Source organism: Schistocerca cancellata, chromosome 1 (genome assembly GCF_023864275.1).
Source record: "Schistocerca cancellata isolate TAMUIC-IGC-003103 chromosome 1, iqSchCanc2.1, whole genome shotgun sequence".
NCBI classification, from domain to species: Eukaryota; Metazoa; Arthropoda; class Insecta; order Orthoptera; family Acrididae; genus Schistocerca; species Schistocerca cancellata.
Window position 1 is genome coordinate 184,086,504 of NC_064626.1, and position 15,260 is coordinate 184,101,763.

The window sequence follows — 15,260 nt, forward strand, 5'->3', positions numbered from 1 at the left end:
TCCACTTTCCACCCAGTGGGAATCGGCTGAGAGCAACCAGCAGCTCTACAACGCTCCGATCTCACAAGTTGGGCAGCCAATAAAAGTTTCACGGCTCGGGTGAGGGCATAGGTAAGGTGTGCTTTCCAGTACTCCTTGTAATTCGACTCAGAATGTAGGTAAGACGATAAACATACTCCAGTTCACGCATCCTAAAACAGAATCTTCACGGAAATAATTGTCTGGTTAAACTGAAAGAAAGCGATATAAGCAATAGAGTAATTTAAGTGTACATATTACACCTAAAGAAAAACTTGACTCACTAACCGACACTGTTAATTTTTCATGTTAGTGACAGACGCGGACATAGGGGAAGGGCAGTTTGGGTTCGGCTGAAGTGAGAAATACGCAAAGCTGCGCTGACCCTATAGCTTACCTTCAAAAATTTACTGAAGAAGAGTGAAAACAGTTTATAGAATTTGTAGATTTAGAGCGAGAGTTTGACAATATTGATGGAAGACCTGTCATTGTTAATGTAACACATGTAAGGAGAAATTTAGCCCCGTGTAGAAAGCGTCGATCGTTTGCGATTTTTTACTGTCGCCGGATAATGACGTTTGCTCGAGTCCTGGAGGTGATGACTAAACCACAACGTTCGTCGAAGGCGTACTATCGCTAAATCATGAATAATATGAAACGTCGAGAGATGTGGTTACGCTTATTCCACATTATATAGATGTCGTCATTTACTAAAACTATGGAGCTTCCTGTACCTTATAAGAAAATAGTATTTTACGATGCTTTCGTCTGGTAACATATATAAGTTACCCTCTCTCAAGCAGTACGTATAACAATGTTGTTATTAACAAAGTCAGAATTATAAAACTATTATAAGTTTAAGTGTGGAAAGCGTAACAGATGACGCAGTTGACAGAAGTTTTTTTGCGAGACAATTACAGAAAAAAATGGGAGCATGGAGCTGGGATTGGTAAGATACTTAGCCAAAAATGAAAAAGACCTTTAACACTCTTCATTTGCCTCAGCGAAACTCAGATAACTAATAACAATTATTTTGGCTACTTGCAAAACAGTTGTTCTAATTGTCACTTTCTATGATCAGAATAACACTTCAAATCATTCAAGGAAAGTTTATAATTTTACTCACGTGAGATTTTTATATTTCATAAACAAAATGAAAATGAATATCAACAAAGTTCACAATTTTCAAAACAATAAATCACAAAAGAGCTGAAAACAAAAGTATTTGATTAGTAAATGACAGTTGACAGAAGTCTACCATCTTGAGTGTAGCTCAAACATCCCTTGGTTCCTTCCGATCTAAAACATACACCGGTCGTCGCGTGACGAGGCCCTCCCGGTGGGTAGACCGTTCGCCGGGTGCAAGTTTTTCGATTTGACGCCACTTCGGCGACTTGCGCTTCGATGAGGATGAAATGATGATGATTAAGACAACACCTAGTTCCTGAGCGAAGAAAGTCTCCGACCCAGCCCGGAATCGAACCCGGGCCCTTAGGATTGACATTCTGTCGCGCTGACCACTCAGTTACCGGGGGCGGACACAAATACAGGTTAATCATTATAAGTGCATAACAACAAATCACACGCCAGAAGATCTTACTAGACACAGTGAAACTTCAATTAAGAAACGCAAGTTTACATACATGGCACAGTAAGCCTGAATTGAATAAAAAGTAGCTTGTGATATAATTGCTTTCAGAAAAGGGCTCCAAAACCGCACAAGCATACTCCAGTATCGCTAAGTGCTGCTGCACGTAGAGGACTAAAACAAAACTGATTCGAGCAGGGCAGCGTTGTACACGACAAGCAAAATTCATTTTCGTTCAACGGACAAGGGCTTTCATGGTTGACAACTAGCCCTTTAGTTAATGTAACAAAATATCCTCACCCTGTTGTGGGTACGCCCATCTTTAAGTGCTAACGGCATAGCACCCACAGCGAAGGTAGCCGACATGAGAAGCGTGTCAAACCTGAAGACGCAAACCTGTAACTACGGGGGTAGACGGAAACAATAATTCTTCAGTTGTTATATGCGCACCATGTTGTTTATATGCTAATCCTTAAGTTCAAGTTGATATCGGTACCACGACATCCACAACCGTGGCAGCAAAATAAGAAAAATGCCGACGCTGAAGATGCAAATCTGTGACCGTGAAGCCAGAGGGAAGAGTTATTCTTCAGTTATGATAGCTAAAATTTCCTCAACCGCCGACAGAATGACGAACGAAATCTTAGTCATTGGTGAGCGACGCCAGTTATTGTGCAGGAAAGAAGGTTAACATTCACATCAGGAATTAGAGCACATGGGGTTAATTCAGTTCGGTGAGTGCCTATGCTCCCACTCACGAGATGCCCACTAACCCTTGGCTAGGAAACGAATAGCACAGAGTTTTAATGAGGGATATGAGGGATATATTGTGTGCCCAGTTTACTGGGTATTATAAACGAAATATTTACTGTATACTCAAATCCGAAGACGACTGTAGGGTAGGAGAAAAATTGTGAGGCTGTTTTCGGAAATAGTAATCCTGCACAGGCAGGCAGCTAAGGAAGGCCACCAAAAATTGATCCAGAACGAGTAAATATATGGAGCAGATGGTTTTGCTAAGTTATAGAAGACAATACGACGAATTATACGACGCGCACAAGTGATTTTTAGCATTTGTAGCTGCAAAATTGACAGCTCTTTAAATGAACATAGATTTTTTTTGATATAGCATTAGACAGAGCTTTCCAGTTGGACTTCAAGACATAACATGTTCGGAACTTAATAAAACAATAACAAGACAACATCACAAACGTTGCTCTGCCCTCGGGAGAATTGGTTTCGTAGGCGTATTTTCTTCTTCGCACTTATGGTTCTCGTTTTCGCGCCTGCACTCACGTGAAGTCCCAAGTACTTTAAATTGGTACAAGCGACGTGCATAAGTAAATGTTGTATATCTACATGATGCTTCATCTAAAGGTACTTGCCCGAAGTATGCATGTAAGGTAAAAGAAGTTGAATATTTGAAACCACAGAATCTTTATATTTGTTCATCAGTATATTCTGGAGATGCTGTCAAAGATGTAATTAGATAGTTAAGAGCCCTAGCGTCTATCACCAATCCAATGTTGCCTGCAGCTTTCATCGGAGCTAACAATGGGTTGCAATGTGGACTCACAGATGTTTCAGTAACGGTGTAAGATGGGTGACAAAACAGATTTTCAGGAATAACTTTTAGGTGGCATTTCTATCCTTTTATTATTCCTAAAATTTCCTCAAACACGTAGTTGTACTGTAGCAAAATACATACTTAACAAATCTGAGTGTTGATTCTCATTTAAATAATAGGTTTCTGCTACATTGTTTGTAATTTTCATGTCTAGATTGAGGTCAGTTATCCATTAAAATTGCTGTGGGTTTTACGAGGTGCATTCAAGTTCTAAGGCCTCCGATTTTTTTTCTACTTAACTACTCACCCGAAATCGATGAAACTGGCGTTACTTCTCGACGTAATCGCCCTGCAGACGTACACATTTTTCACAACGCTGACGCCATGATTCCATGGCAGCGGCGAAGGCTTCTTTGGGAGTCTGTTTTGACCACTGGAAAATCGCTGAAGCAATAGCCGCACGGCTGGCGAATGTGCGGCCACGGAGAGTGTCTTTCATTGTTGGAAAAAGTCAAAAGTCACTAGGAGCCAGGTCAGGTGAGTAGGGAGCATGAGGAATCACTTCAAGGTTGTTATCACGAAGAAACTGTTGCGTAACGTTAGCTCGATGTGCGGGTGCGTTGTCTCGGTGAAACAGCACACGCGCAGCCCTTCCCGGACGTTTTTGTTGCAGTGCAGGAAGGAATTTGTTCTTCAAAACATTTTCGTAGGATGCACCTGTTACGGTAGTGCCCTTTGGAATGCAATGGGTAAGGATTACGACCTCGCTGTCCCAGAACATGGACACCATCATTTTTTCAGCACTGGCGGTTACCCGAAATTTATTTGGTGGCGGTGAATCTGTGTGCTTCCATTGAGCTGACTGGCGCTTTGTTTCTGGATTGAAAAATGGCATCCACGTCTCATCCATTGTCACAACCGACGAAAAGAATCTCCTATTCGTGCTATCGTTGCGCGTCAACATTGCTCGGCAACATACGACACGGGCAGCCGTGTGGTCGTCCGTCAGCATTCGTGGCACCCACCTGGATGACACTTATCCCATTTTCAGGTCGTCATGCAGGATTGTGTGCACAGAACCCACAGAAATGCCAACTCCGGAGGCGATCTGTTCAACAGTCATTCGGCGATCCCCCAAAACAATTCTCTCCACTTTCTCGATCGTGTCGTCTGACCGGCTTGTGCGAGCCCGAGGTTGTTTCGGTTTGTTGTCACACGATGTTCTGCCTTCATTAAACTGTCACACCACGAATGCACTTTCGACACATCCATAACTCCGTCACCACCTGTCTCCTTCAACAGTCGATGAATTTCAATTGGTTTCACACCATGCAAATTCAGAAAACGAATCATTGCACGCTGTTCAAGTAAGGAAAACGTCGGAATTTTAAGTATTTAAAACAGTTTTCATTCTCGCCGCTGGTGGTAAAATTCCATCTGCTGTACGGTGCTGCCATCTCTGGGACGTATTGACAATGAACGCTGCCTCATTTTAAAACAATGCGCATGTTTCTATCTCTTTCCAGTCCGGAGAAAAAAAAATCGGAGGCCTTAGAATTTGAATGCACCTCGTATTTATGATACTCCTTGCCTATGAATTAAGTTCTTGCACCCTGGTATTATCTGCCCTTCCCAAGCTTTGTTTTGACGAGTTCACGTACTATCAGTTACAAATGTACTGTTTCTTCTGGAGAGGTCTATTTGTATCTTACCAAGCACAATATGAAATCCGAGAGTACAGTCCACAATCAAGGAATTAGCTATTATGAATGTGCCAAATGTTGCTATACTTCATATTATCACAGGTATGTGGGCCTGATATCTCACGTTCCTTGGTCTGATGCCAGTTGTTCTCAATAGACGGCAATTACTAATAAGTAAGATGTGCAAGTCCATAATGTCACATACCTTACTGTACAGGCCTTTACATATCATGCTCACTGCAGTCCCCCTGTCTAAAATAACGACAGGGAAAATATTTCTTATGTGTGTATTCACTGTGGTTGGTGACACAATGCTGTTAATGTTCTGAAAGTTCGAGGTGTTAGAGCATAATATTCCCCCCTAATCACGGACCGATTGTCGTACCTTACTTACTGAATTGATTGTTGTCGGGTTCAAATGGCCCTGAGCACTATGGGACTCAACTGCTGTGGTCATAAGTCCCCTAGAACTTAGAACTACTTAAACCTAACTAACCTAAGGACATCACACACATCCATGCCCGAGGCAGGATTCGAACCTGCGACCGTAGCGGTCGTGCGGTTCCAGACTAGCGCCTTTAACCGCTCGGCCACTCCGGCCGGCTGTTGTCGGGTAGTACCGCATTCCTCGACAACACGTTCGGGGCTGTGTGCAGTTGATATCAGATTTTCTTATTGGAAACGGCCTGTCGAATTCAATTGTCCATCGCTTTCTTGTTCTAACTCAGACCTTGGCACTTCAAGTTTGGATTATATTCCCTGCGTTGCTTTTGCCAGTGAAGATTATTATTCAGGTTAAAATAAACTGGTGACCGTACCTTGTATACTCTCTATTAAATGATTTTTGTCGTCATTCCTATTGCTATTATCACTGCTACAGGCTTCCCCATTCATACTCTGCTGACCGTGGTGTTAAGCTTGATATGTACTCCATAGCGATTCTTATGTTTGGTTTTGTTGTATTTCTCATTCTGCAACAAAACCTTCTAATCTTTGCATATTAGATCAAATCAATCTAAGAATGTATTAATTTCTGTTAGATTCAGAAATGTTTTAGCAGTTCCTCGTGAATATGGATAGGCAACGTTGTTGTGACACCGGATTATCCCAACACCTAGTGATATTTAAATATTTTTCGAGGTATTCCTGGAAGCTCCTCTCCTACAACTGGAATTGTTTGCCACTGAAAACTTCTTTGCGTAATCGTTCTTTCACACCCACCAGTATTTTTCCAATAATACCTTCTCGAACTTGTCATACGTTCAAGCAGTATTCACCTACTTCCGTAGCCCATAGAACAGCTTCTCCTCAGATGAAACCTATTACAAATACAAATCTCTGTGCAAACGATCACGGTATATGTCCATGAAATGCCTTTGTAGAAATAACAGGATGCACATTTTTCTTATCTGTCACAAAAACTGAAAACTGTCGATGTTTTATTAAGTTTTCCTCCATCATCATCATCACTGTAAAGAGTGGCGCCAATCATGCATTATATGGTGAGCTGCATGATACAAGACTTGGTACACTCAACATTTTGCTCTGTGTCAGTTAGGAAAGATCATCTTCCTCCGAATGTGGTGTCCTTGATCTGTCATCCTGAATGATATCCTTCAGTTTGACTAATTCTTTAATCTTTTCTCCAAACTGTTCACAGGCAGAGCTATGCCATAGCTAAAGGTCATTATTTAGCTTCTCATTTGTTTTTCGCAACTTACTATAGACCGGGGTGTCAGATCAATTTTGTACTTAAGTGATTTGCAGTCAAATCTAAAATTGCTTTGTGATTTTCAGCATCAGCCATGTGAAATTTGTTCATCTTTGATCGACATCTAAGTAGCAAATTCGTCCGCTAGCAAATTTCTCTTTAATTCAAACTGGTCGTTTATCATCCTATCTTTCTCAGCAGGAGATAATTTACTTTCAGTGACACCTGGTGAACTGTCTCCAACAACTCCGTCTGTTTCTGTTTAACTTCTTCTTCTTCCGTAGATAGTCTTTGTACTGTTTCTGGTATACCACAAAGTGCTATTTTCATAGTGGCTACCTCATCCAATAGCTCCATACCTGATGAATCGTGCTTTACTGACAGATTCATTAATGCCGGATGCAATAGCGTCTTGCTTGTTCGATATTTCCTTATCCCAAATCATCGTGCGTTTTCGTAAATTCCGCAACATCTACAGGTACCATGGGCATCAGTGCGGATACCGTTTCTAGCTATCTACATAAGGCGGCTAACGGACTGGACGGTTGACTAGCGAACACCACGTTTCCATTTGTCTGTAGGATTGTTTCTGTTATCGGATCAGTGTTGCGATCCGTGTTTAACTTCTGAGTTCTGGTCTTTACCATCTCCTAATTTGGTTAATATTCCCAAAAGCAGCACTTATTCTCAAATGAACAATTAATTATAGCACTGAAATACTATTTATTGTCTTTGAGTAAAACCTGGTATGTCAGTAATTGATCGAGAAAAAAAAAATCTCGGGTCACCTAGCTTGTTTGTTACGCTACACGATGTTACAGTCTCAAACTATTCAAAATCCTAACTACAGCGACACTATTAGCAAACTGATTTAAAATTACAGTGTGGAACTGCGAGATATTCTAACACAGGCACAAGTAACCTTGAGTGAAACAGTATAATTTTTCAGTTGCATAGAACTGCTCCACTGAGAGAATCTCCTTTTCTTGGCGTCCGGTTATTGGACTTTTAACAACTTTCCCTCTCCGCCTGGGCTGAAATTATTACATTTTCATGAAACAGAAATAACATGCACTTAGTACAAATACAATAAGCTATATATCAATTTTTCACGTTCTCAAGCAGGGACCAGTTATAGTGAACATTTGCGTTAGCAGAACAGAATGTGTGTGTAATATTGTATGCTGTTAGTCCTGTCTAGTGTAGGATTTTCTTAATAAACACGATTGTATTAGTGAAACAGATCACCGACGAAAACTTTTGTCCGAAGTGCAGGTTCTACTTTGCTTAAAGGAAGTTATAATTAGTGACTGTTAAAACTAAATATCCCCAGATAGAATTATAATACACAACAGCCTTCAAGATTACCTCTGTTTTCTCTTTAGATCTTTAACTATGTAGAACTCATTACATGATTGTTAACTTGAATAGCATCAGATGAGTTACGTCAAATTATTTTCATGGGCACGACAAGTTCACTTTAGTGATATTTTATTACCTCGTAACAAATAAAATATTCATACCTTATTGAGACAAGTAGTAACGATAAAATGAAACATTAGCAAAATGGGCTTTTTCATACGTGTTGCTCCACTTTATTAATTCACGAAGTCTGTGAGTGGATACGAGAAGTGGCAAAGAGCCCTCAAAACCACTGAATAGAACAAATTTGGATCTGGCAAGTGCACAAAATACGCATTCGTAAACGATACATTCCGCAAGTATTATAACACACATGACAACGTAGTTACATGAGGCGGCATTCTTGAATGAATGTCTCTGAGTTCATTCCGCGTCAGGTTTGTGTTCTGTCTAAAGGTTTGGACTACTTACTCTGTAGTCGTCATTAAGAGATTTTAGTAATCTTTAGTTACTTCATTTGGTCTTAAATGAACAGACCGCCATTTGACTATATTGTTGTTTATTTAATTACGAGCTGAGTTTAGGCCTTCTATGCTATTTTCAAGTGACTGTGTTTATGTCATTAACATATAAAGCAGAACATAAAGCTAAAAATTGGCCATAAATTAAGAAAAATATTTGCTCTCCATGAAATGCCAGATGTAAAATCATCATCTCGGAAAAGGTCAATAAACGATAGTGTGAGAACATCATATTTAGTAAAAACAGGTTTACGTAGTATATAAAAGATCAACACACATTTTTGAATCGTAACGACAGTGAAATCAAAGAGTGTGTTCTGAACACATGTCCTTGAGTCGTAATGATAGTGAAAGCAGAGAGTACATACTCTTTGATTTCGAAATCGTTGCGACTCAAGGACATGTGTTCCCCTTTTATACACTAAGTAAATCTGTTTTTACTAAATATACCGTGCTTCGACTAGTATTTATTAAAGTTGTTACAAGATGATAATTTTACATCTGGCATTTCGTGAGGAGGCAATAATTTTCTTAATTTATGACCAATTTTGAGCTTGATATCCTGCAATATCTGTTAATGACATAAACTCAGTCACCTGAAATAAGCACAAACCTAGATCGTAATTAAATAAACAATAATACAGTCAAATGACTGTGTGATCATTTAAAAATACTTCTGTCTATTGCTCAACAACTACAAAAATTGTTTATTTACTTCATTTAGCTGGCCAATTGGTTCTCCAGTCATACACATCAAAATAATATCTGGTAGCATGTACAACTTTGGTGACGTGGGTATATAGAGTACCTAACGGCTTACTGTAATCTCGTGACGATGGCGACAGAAGAAGTCGTTGAGCTGACGGGGAAATGACTTCTGGAAGCATTTATTCAAGATGGAGTAAGTTCCGAAAACGAACAATATCAGATACACAGCAATCAACCAATACGCGTAAACTCCTTCAAAGTCTTGTCGCTCTTCTATGGAAGAGCTAGACAGTGTCACGCATGAGAACAATACACAGTTAGAAAAAGAAAAAAAGGATAGTGTTTTGGCATAATTTTTCAGCTGTAAACGTTAAATATTACTTGTACACGACAGAAAATACGTGACATTTTCAAAATCTTTGCAAAGCCAACACCTAGACCCTTTTGATCATCCTAAATATACTTGGAACGAGATAATTTAGTATAAGGAATGATGCTGGACGCATAATATACTGTAGTTTCAATAACTAACAAAAGTGTGAGGTACAGTTTGTAAAAAAAGTAATTGGAACCTGATATTCGAAATACCGATTTTAATCTGAATGACGGCGTGATCTGTCAGTATTATTATTGAAACGAGATCCAATGCAGAAGTACGACAGTAGTTTGGCGCTGTTGTTGCCTGATGATAGCCGTATGGAAAACGTGGAGTTTACGTTTTGTGCCAGTCGCACAACTGCATGTAATATGACGTTACTAACTGTGAGAGCCATTGTATTGTATTGTATTGTATTGTATTGAACTGCCTTCGTCGCCGACGTAGCCCACAGTGGTACACAACCTCACAACAGGTTACAGCAGCCCACTCACCCCACCGCCGCCCCACACCGAACCCAGGGTTACTGTGCGGTTCGACACCCAGTGGGCATCCCCCCCCCCCCTTGGGACGTCTCACACTAAACGAGTGCTTGCGTGGTAGTGTAATTATGGTGTACTCGTACGAGGAGAAAGTGTTTGCGCAGCAATCGCCGACGTAGTGTAACCGAGGCGGAATAAGGCGAACCACTCCGCATTCGCCTAGGCAGATGGAAAACCACCTTAAAAACCATCCACAGACTGACCGGCACACCGGACCTCGACACTAATCCGCCGGGCGGCTTCGTGCCGGGGACCAGAACGCCTTCCCGCCCGCAAAGCAGTGCGTTAGACCGAACGGCTAACCGGGCGGGCGTGGAAGCCACAGTGTTCACTCCCACACCTCACTTAGTAATTAATAAAGCTTAATTTTAGCTGATGGAACGAGGTATAGACAATTTTCATTTATTAACTTCTTTCATATCTAAATTTTTGTTTAACTGAGAAGCAACATAGTGACACTAAATTCTTTTTGCCTCTAATGGGCATGAACTGTTTGCGCTCACCTATGAAGTCCCAAAAACATTTAACATCACTTTTCCCGATGATGATTGGAACATACGTGGGCTATTGCATTTCCAGCATCGAATCCATCGCGAAATTGAAGCCACGGTGAAAATCTGGTGAAACATTGCGTAAGTCTGTTGCACAGAGTCTCTAATCTGCCTGTTTAACGCTTCATGTGTCATTTTTTCAGTTCTGAGCGAGCAGTGAGCACTTAAAGACACTTAGAACAATAAAGTATCTCTCCAAATGCGAAGTGCCTGCTGAGGAGTTCCATCTGGTCTCGTGCAGCTCACGTAAAGTAGCTGTAATGCATTTCCTTCTTTGCAAACATAAGGAAGGAGCTCCAGCAGCGTTTTTGATGGAAACTGTTTCATCACCCAGCGTACATACCGGAAATGGTCCTCTCCGATTTCCAAACCTTTGCTCACATGACCGACTGGCTGTGAGGTCAGCATTTTACCACAGATAAGGATCTGCAGATAACCGTAGGGAATTGGTGGAAATTGCAAGGGGCTGCTTCCTACGATGAGGGAATTGAAAAGGTTGTACCTCGCTACTATAAATGTCAAAGTCGGACCGGTGACTATGTACAGAAGCAGTTGGAAGATGTACCTAAATGTTACAAATAAAATATTTTTAAATTTTTTTTTATTTTCACTGTGGTTTCCATTCGGCGTCCGATGGGAGGTTGCCTTAAACTTTTGTCTCGGAGTCACAGTAATACAGCTGCTTATGGTAACTAGGTGGCTATGGTCGAGCGGCTGCTCATAAGCCATCCATCACGCCGGTAAATGCCAAACGCCGCCTCGCTTTATGGGAGCGTAAACATTGGACGATCTAACAGTGGAATAACGTTGTGTGGAGTGACGAATTCACGATACACAATGTGGCGATCCGATGGCAGGGTGTGGATATGCCGAATGACCGGTGAACGTCATCTGCCAACATGTGAAGTGCCCACAGCAAAATTCGGAAATCGAGGTGTAGTGGTGTGGTCATGTTTCTCATGGAGGGGCCTTGCACCCCTTGTTGTTTTGCGTGGCACTATCACAGTACAGGCCTACACTGATATTTTAAGCACCTTTTTGCTTCCCACTGTTTAAGAGCAATTCGGGCATGGCTATTGTATCTTTCAACACGATCGAGTACCTGTTCACAATGCACGGCCTGTGGTGAAGTGGTTACACGACAATAGCATATCTGTAGTGGACAGGTCTGCACAGAGCCCTGACCTGAATCCTACAGAGCACCTTTGGGGTGCTTTGGAACGCTGACTTCTTGCCAGACCACACCGACCGACTTAGATGCCTCTCTCTCCTCAGTGCAGCACTCCGTGAATAATGGGCTGCCACTCCCCAAGAAACCTTCCAGCTGCTGATTGAACGTATGCCTTCGAGAGTGGAAGCTGTTATCAAGGCTAAGATTGATCCAACACCATACCGAATTCCAGCATTATCGATGGAGGGCGGCACGAAGTTGTAAGTTGTTTCCAGCCAGGTGTCCGGATACTTTTGATCACATACTGTAGCAGTATCGTTGGCCTAAGGCGCCAATTCTACGCTCGCCACATGCGGTGCGCCTTCAGTGTACAGGGAGTACAGCAAGGGGCCGAGCACCGACCCTTGCGGCACCCCTGCGAGTATCCCCCGCCGCCGGCTTAAGTGGCCGTGCGGTTCTAGGCGCTGCAGTCTGGAACCGCGAGGCCGCTACGGTCGCAGGTTCGAATCCTGCCTCGGGCAGGTTCTAGGGTACTAATGACCTCAGAAGTTGAGTCCCATAGTGCTCAGAGCCATTTTAACCACTTTTTTATCCCCCGCTATGTGGACGACGTGTCGTCGGCTTTCGTGCGAATGCTCCTCCCAGCGAGGTAGGAGCGAAGGAGGATCCCCGTGTGATACTGGTATCTCGAGTCCAAACAGTTAGCTCACGAGGCCATCGTTCCACACGGAGTCAAATGCACTGATCACGTCGAGAATCACCACCTCAAGGTTCTTCTTTCGCAGCAGCTGGCGAGAGGTGAAGTGCCCGCTCCGCACTCCAAATTGTTCGTCTTGTATGGTTGGTTGGTTGGTTGGTTGGTTTGGGAAAGGAGACCAGACAGCGAGGTCATCGGTCTCATCGGATTAGGGAAGGACGGGGAAGGAAGTCGGCCGTGCCCTTTGAAAGGAACCATCCCGGCATTTGCCTGGAGCGATTTAGGGAAATCACGGAAAACCTAAATCAGGATGGCCGGACGCGGGATTGAACCGTCGTCCTCCCGAATGCGAGTCCAGTGTCTAACCACCGTCTTGTATGAGACACCATTAAGAGACGTGTTGCATCAGCATCTTCACGTACAGCCCCTCTTTTACCTTCGATAGGGAGAGAAAGAAGCTGATGGGCCAGTAGTTGACTGCCTGACGTGGGTCCTTGCCGATTTTCGGGATAACCACCATTTCCGCATGTTTCCATGCGGAGGGATAGACCCCCGACCGAAGTATCTGATTGAAGATATCGGCTAGTGGCTGATGGACACCTGAAGTAGTTTCTTCAGCTTGTGGTTGTTGACCTCATCACTGCCTCCTGCCCACTTGGCATTCAGAGATGGGAGTTGCGCACACACTTCTTCCTCAGCGGCTGGTTGAATATCTTCGTCTGACCTGGCTGCCAGGAATGTGAGCAGGTGCTTTTCGAATCACAGATGTGATTCTCGTTCACAGTGTCGGTCTCCGGCATGAAGTTTACCACGGTGTGTCGGCCAGCACGTTGGTCTTGGCATCTGGCTCGCAAATGAAATTGTGGCCGACGTGCAACGACGGGATGCGATGCCGGGGGCGATGCAGGAAGCTTTTGAGAACCCTCCAGGCACTACCGTTTTCAAGACGGAAAGGCTATTTTCATCCTGTAAAGAAACCAGACGACAGTGAGTCGAGGAGCTTGAAAGGGAAGCATTGGTTAAGAAGCTGTAGCTGATGTTACTCAATCTGTACACTGAGCTAGCAATGAAGGAAGGCAAAGAAAAATTTATTGTAGGACCTAAAATGCAGGGAGAAGAAATGAAAACTTTGAGGCTTCCGATGACATTGAAATTCTGTAAGAGGCAGTAAAGGACTTGAAAAAGTAGTTGACGGAATGACAGCGTTCTGAAATAATCATGGAAGATGAACATCGACAGAACCAAAACAAGAATAATTGTATGTAGTCTCATTAAATCAGGTGACGCTGACGGAATCATATTATAAAATGGTTCAAATGGCTCTGAGCACTATGGGACTTAACATCTATGTTCATCAGTCCCCTAGAACTTAGAACTACTTAAACCTAACTAACCTGAGGACAACACACAACACCCAGTCATCACGAGGCAGAGAAAATCCCTGACCCCGCCGGGAATCGAACCCGGGAACCCGGGCGCTGAAAGCGAGAACGTTGCGAACCATATTATAAAAAGAGACACTTAAGGTAGTAGATGACTTTCGTTATCTGAGCAGCAAAATATGTGATGATGGCCAATATAGACAGGGTATAGGAGGTAGGTTGCCAATAACAAGAAAACGTTTCTGAAGAAAAGAAATTTCTTAACACCGAATGTAGATTTAAGTACTAGTAAGTTTTTCCTGAAAGTATTTGTATGGAGTGTAACCATTTATGGAAGTGAAACATGGACAATAAACAGTTTAGAGACAAAAGGAGAATAGAAACTATCTAAATGTGGTGCTACAGGAGAATGCTGATATTTAGGTGTGATGATCACGTAACTAATTAGGAGGTACTGAATACAATTAGGGAGAAAAAATTTGTGGCTGCAAGAAGGTATCGGTTGGTAGGACACGTTCTGCAACGTCAAGGGGTCACCAGTGTACTGGAGGGTTGTGTATGTGTGAAGGGGGGGGGGGGGGGCAGGAGGAGAGGTAAAAATTGTACAGGGAGACCAAGAGAGGAATACAGTAAGCAGATTCGAAGGGTTTAAGTTGCAGCAGATATTCGGAGATGGAGGCTCGCACAGGATAGAGGAGCATGGAGGGCTGCATCAAACCAGTCTTCGGACTGACGACTGAAGACCACAGCAGCAACAACAGCAACGAGCAAGGTTTACCGGGAATCACACTACCTGCCTCAAACAAAGGGTGAGCCAGAACCACACCGACGAACTTTCATAGGTTCCTAAAGTACATCATCTTAGTATTTTCATATAAGGGAACCACGGTTCCCGGCGGCTCGTTACAGAGATACTCCATTTCGTTTGGTTCCTTGCCCCGCTTAGTTTCGTATCTACTGATCTGAAAAAGAGGCCAACATTGAAAATTTCTACCGTATTTACTGTTTGTTTCCATTATCCTTCGGTATCTGCTGTCTACAACAGTAATATCCTCTAGAATTCATTAGCCTCAGGTTTGCGCTTCTTACTGCTCAGTTTTGTCTTATGAGTTTGTTTCCCAGCAGAGTTTGTTATGTGTTAACAGTGGTACTAAGCATTACTGTGGATAGGTTTACTGATGAAGAGTTGGTCGATATGCACCTCCTGTATGGCTTCACTGAACGCAATAGAAGAGATTCACAATGGCACTGTGCTGACCATTCCCCACAAAGACAGCAACCACATCACAGTATTTATTCAACTCATGGATTTTGAATTACTCTGTGTGTTGAGTTGTATATTTTCATTATTGCATATTACAGG

At 42.6% G+C, this 15,260-nt stretch overlaps 1 protein-coding gene and 1 non-coding gene across 2 annotated transcripts in view; one reads left to right on the forward strand and one right to left on the reverse strand.

Annotated features, from left to right (window-relative positions):
• The window catches only part of LOC126162242 (EGFR adapter protein-like), a 98,405-nt gene that overhangs the window by 45,405 nt on the left and 37,740 nt on the right, over positions 1-15,260 (forward strand). The gene's annotated exons all lie outside the window — the stretch shown is intronic.
• Positions 5,395-5,476, reverse strand: Trnas-gga (transfer RNA serine (anticodon GGA)). The gene is given in 2 exon segments: positions 5,395-5,429; positions 5,439-5,476. It is a non-coding gene; the product is annotated as a tRNA-Ser (tRNA).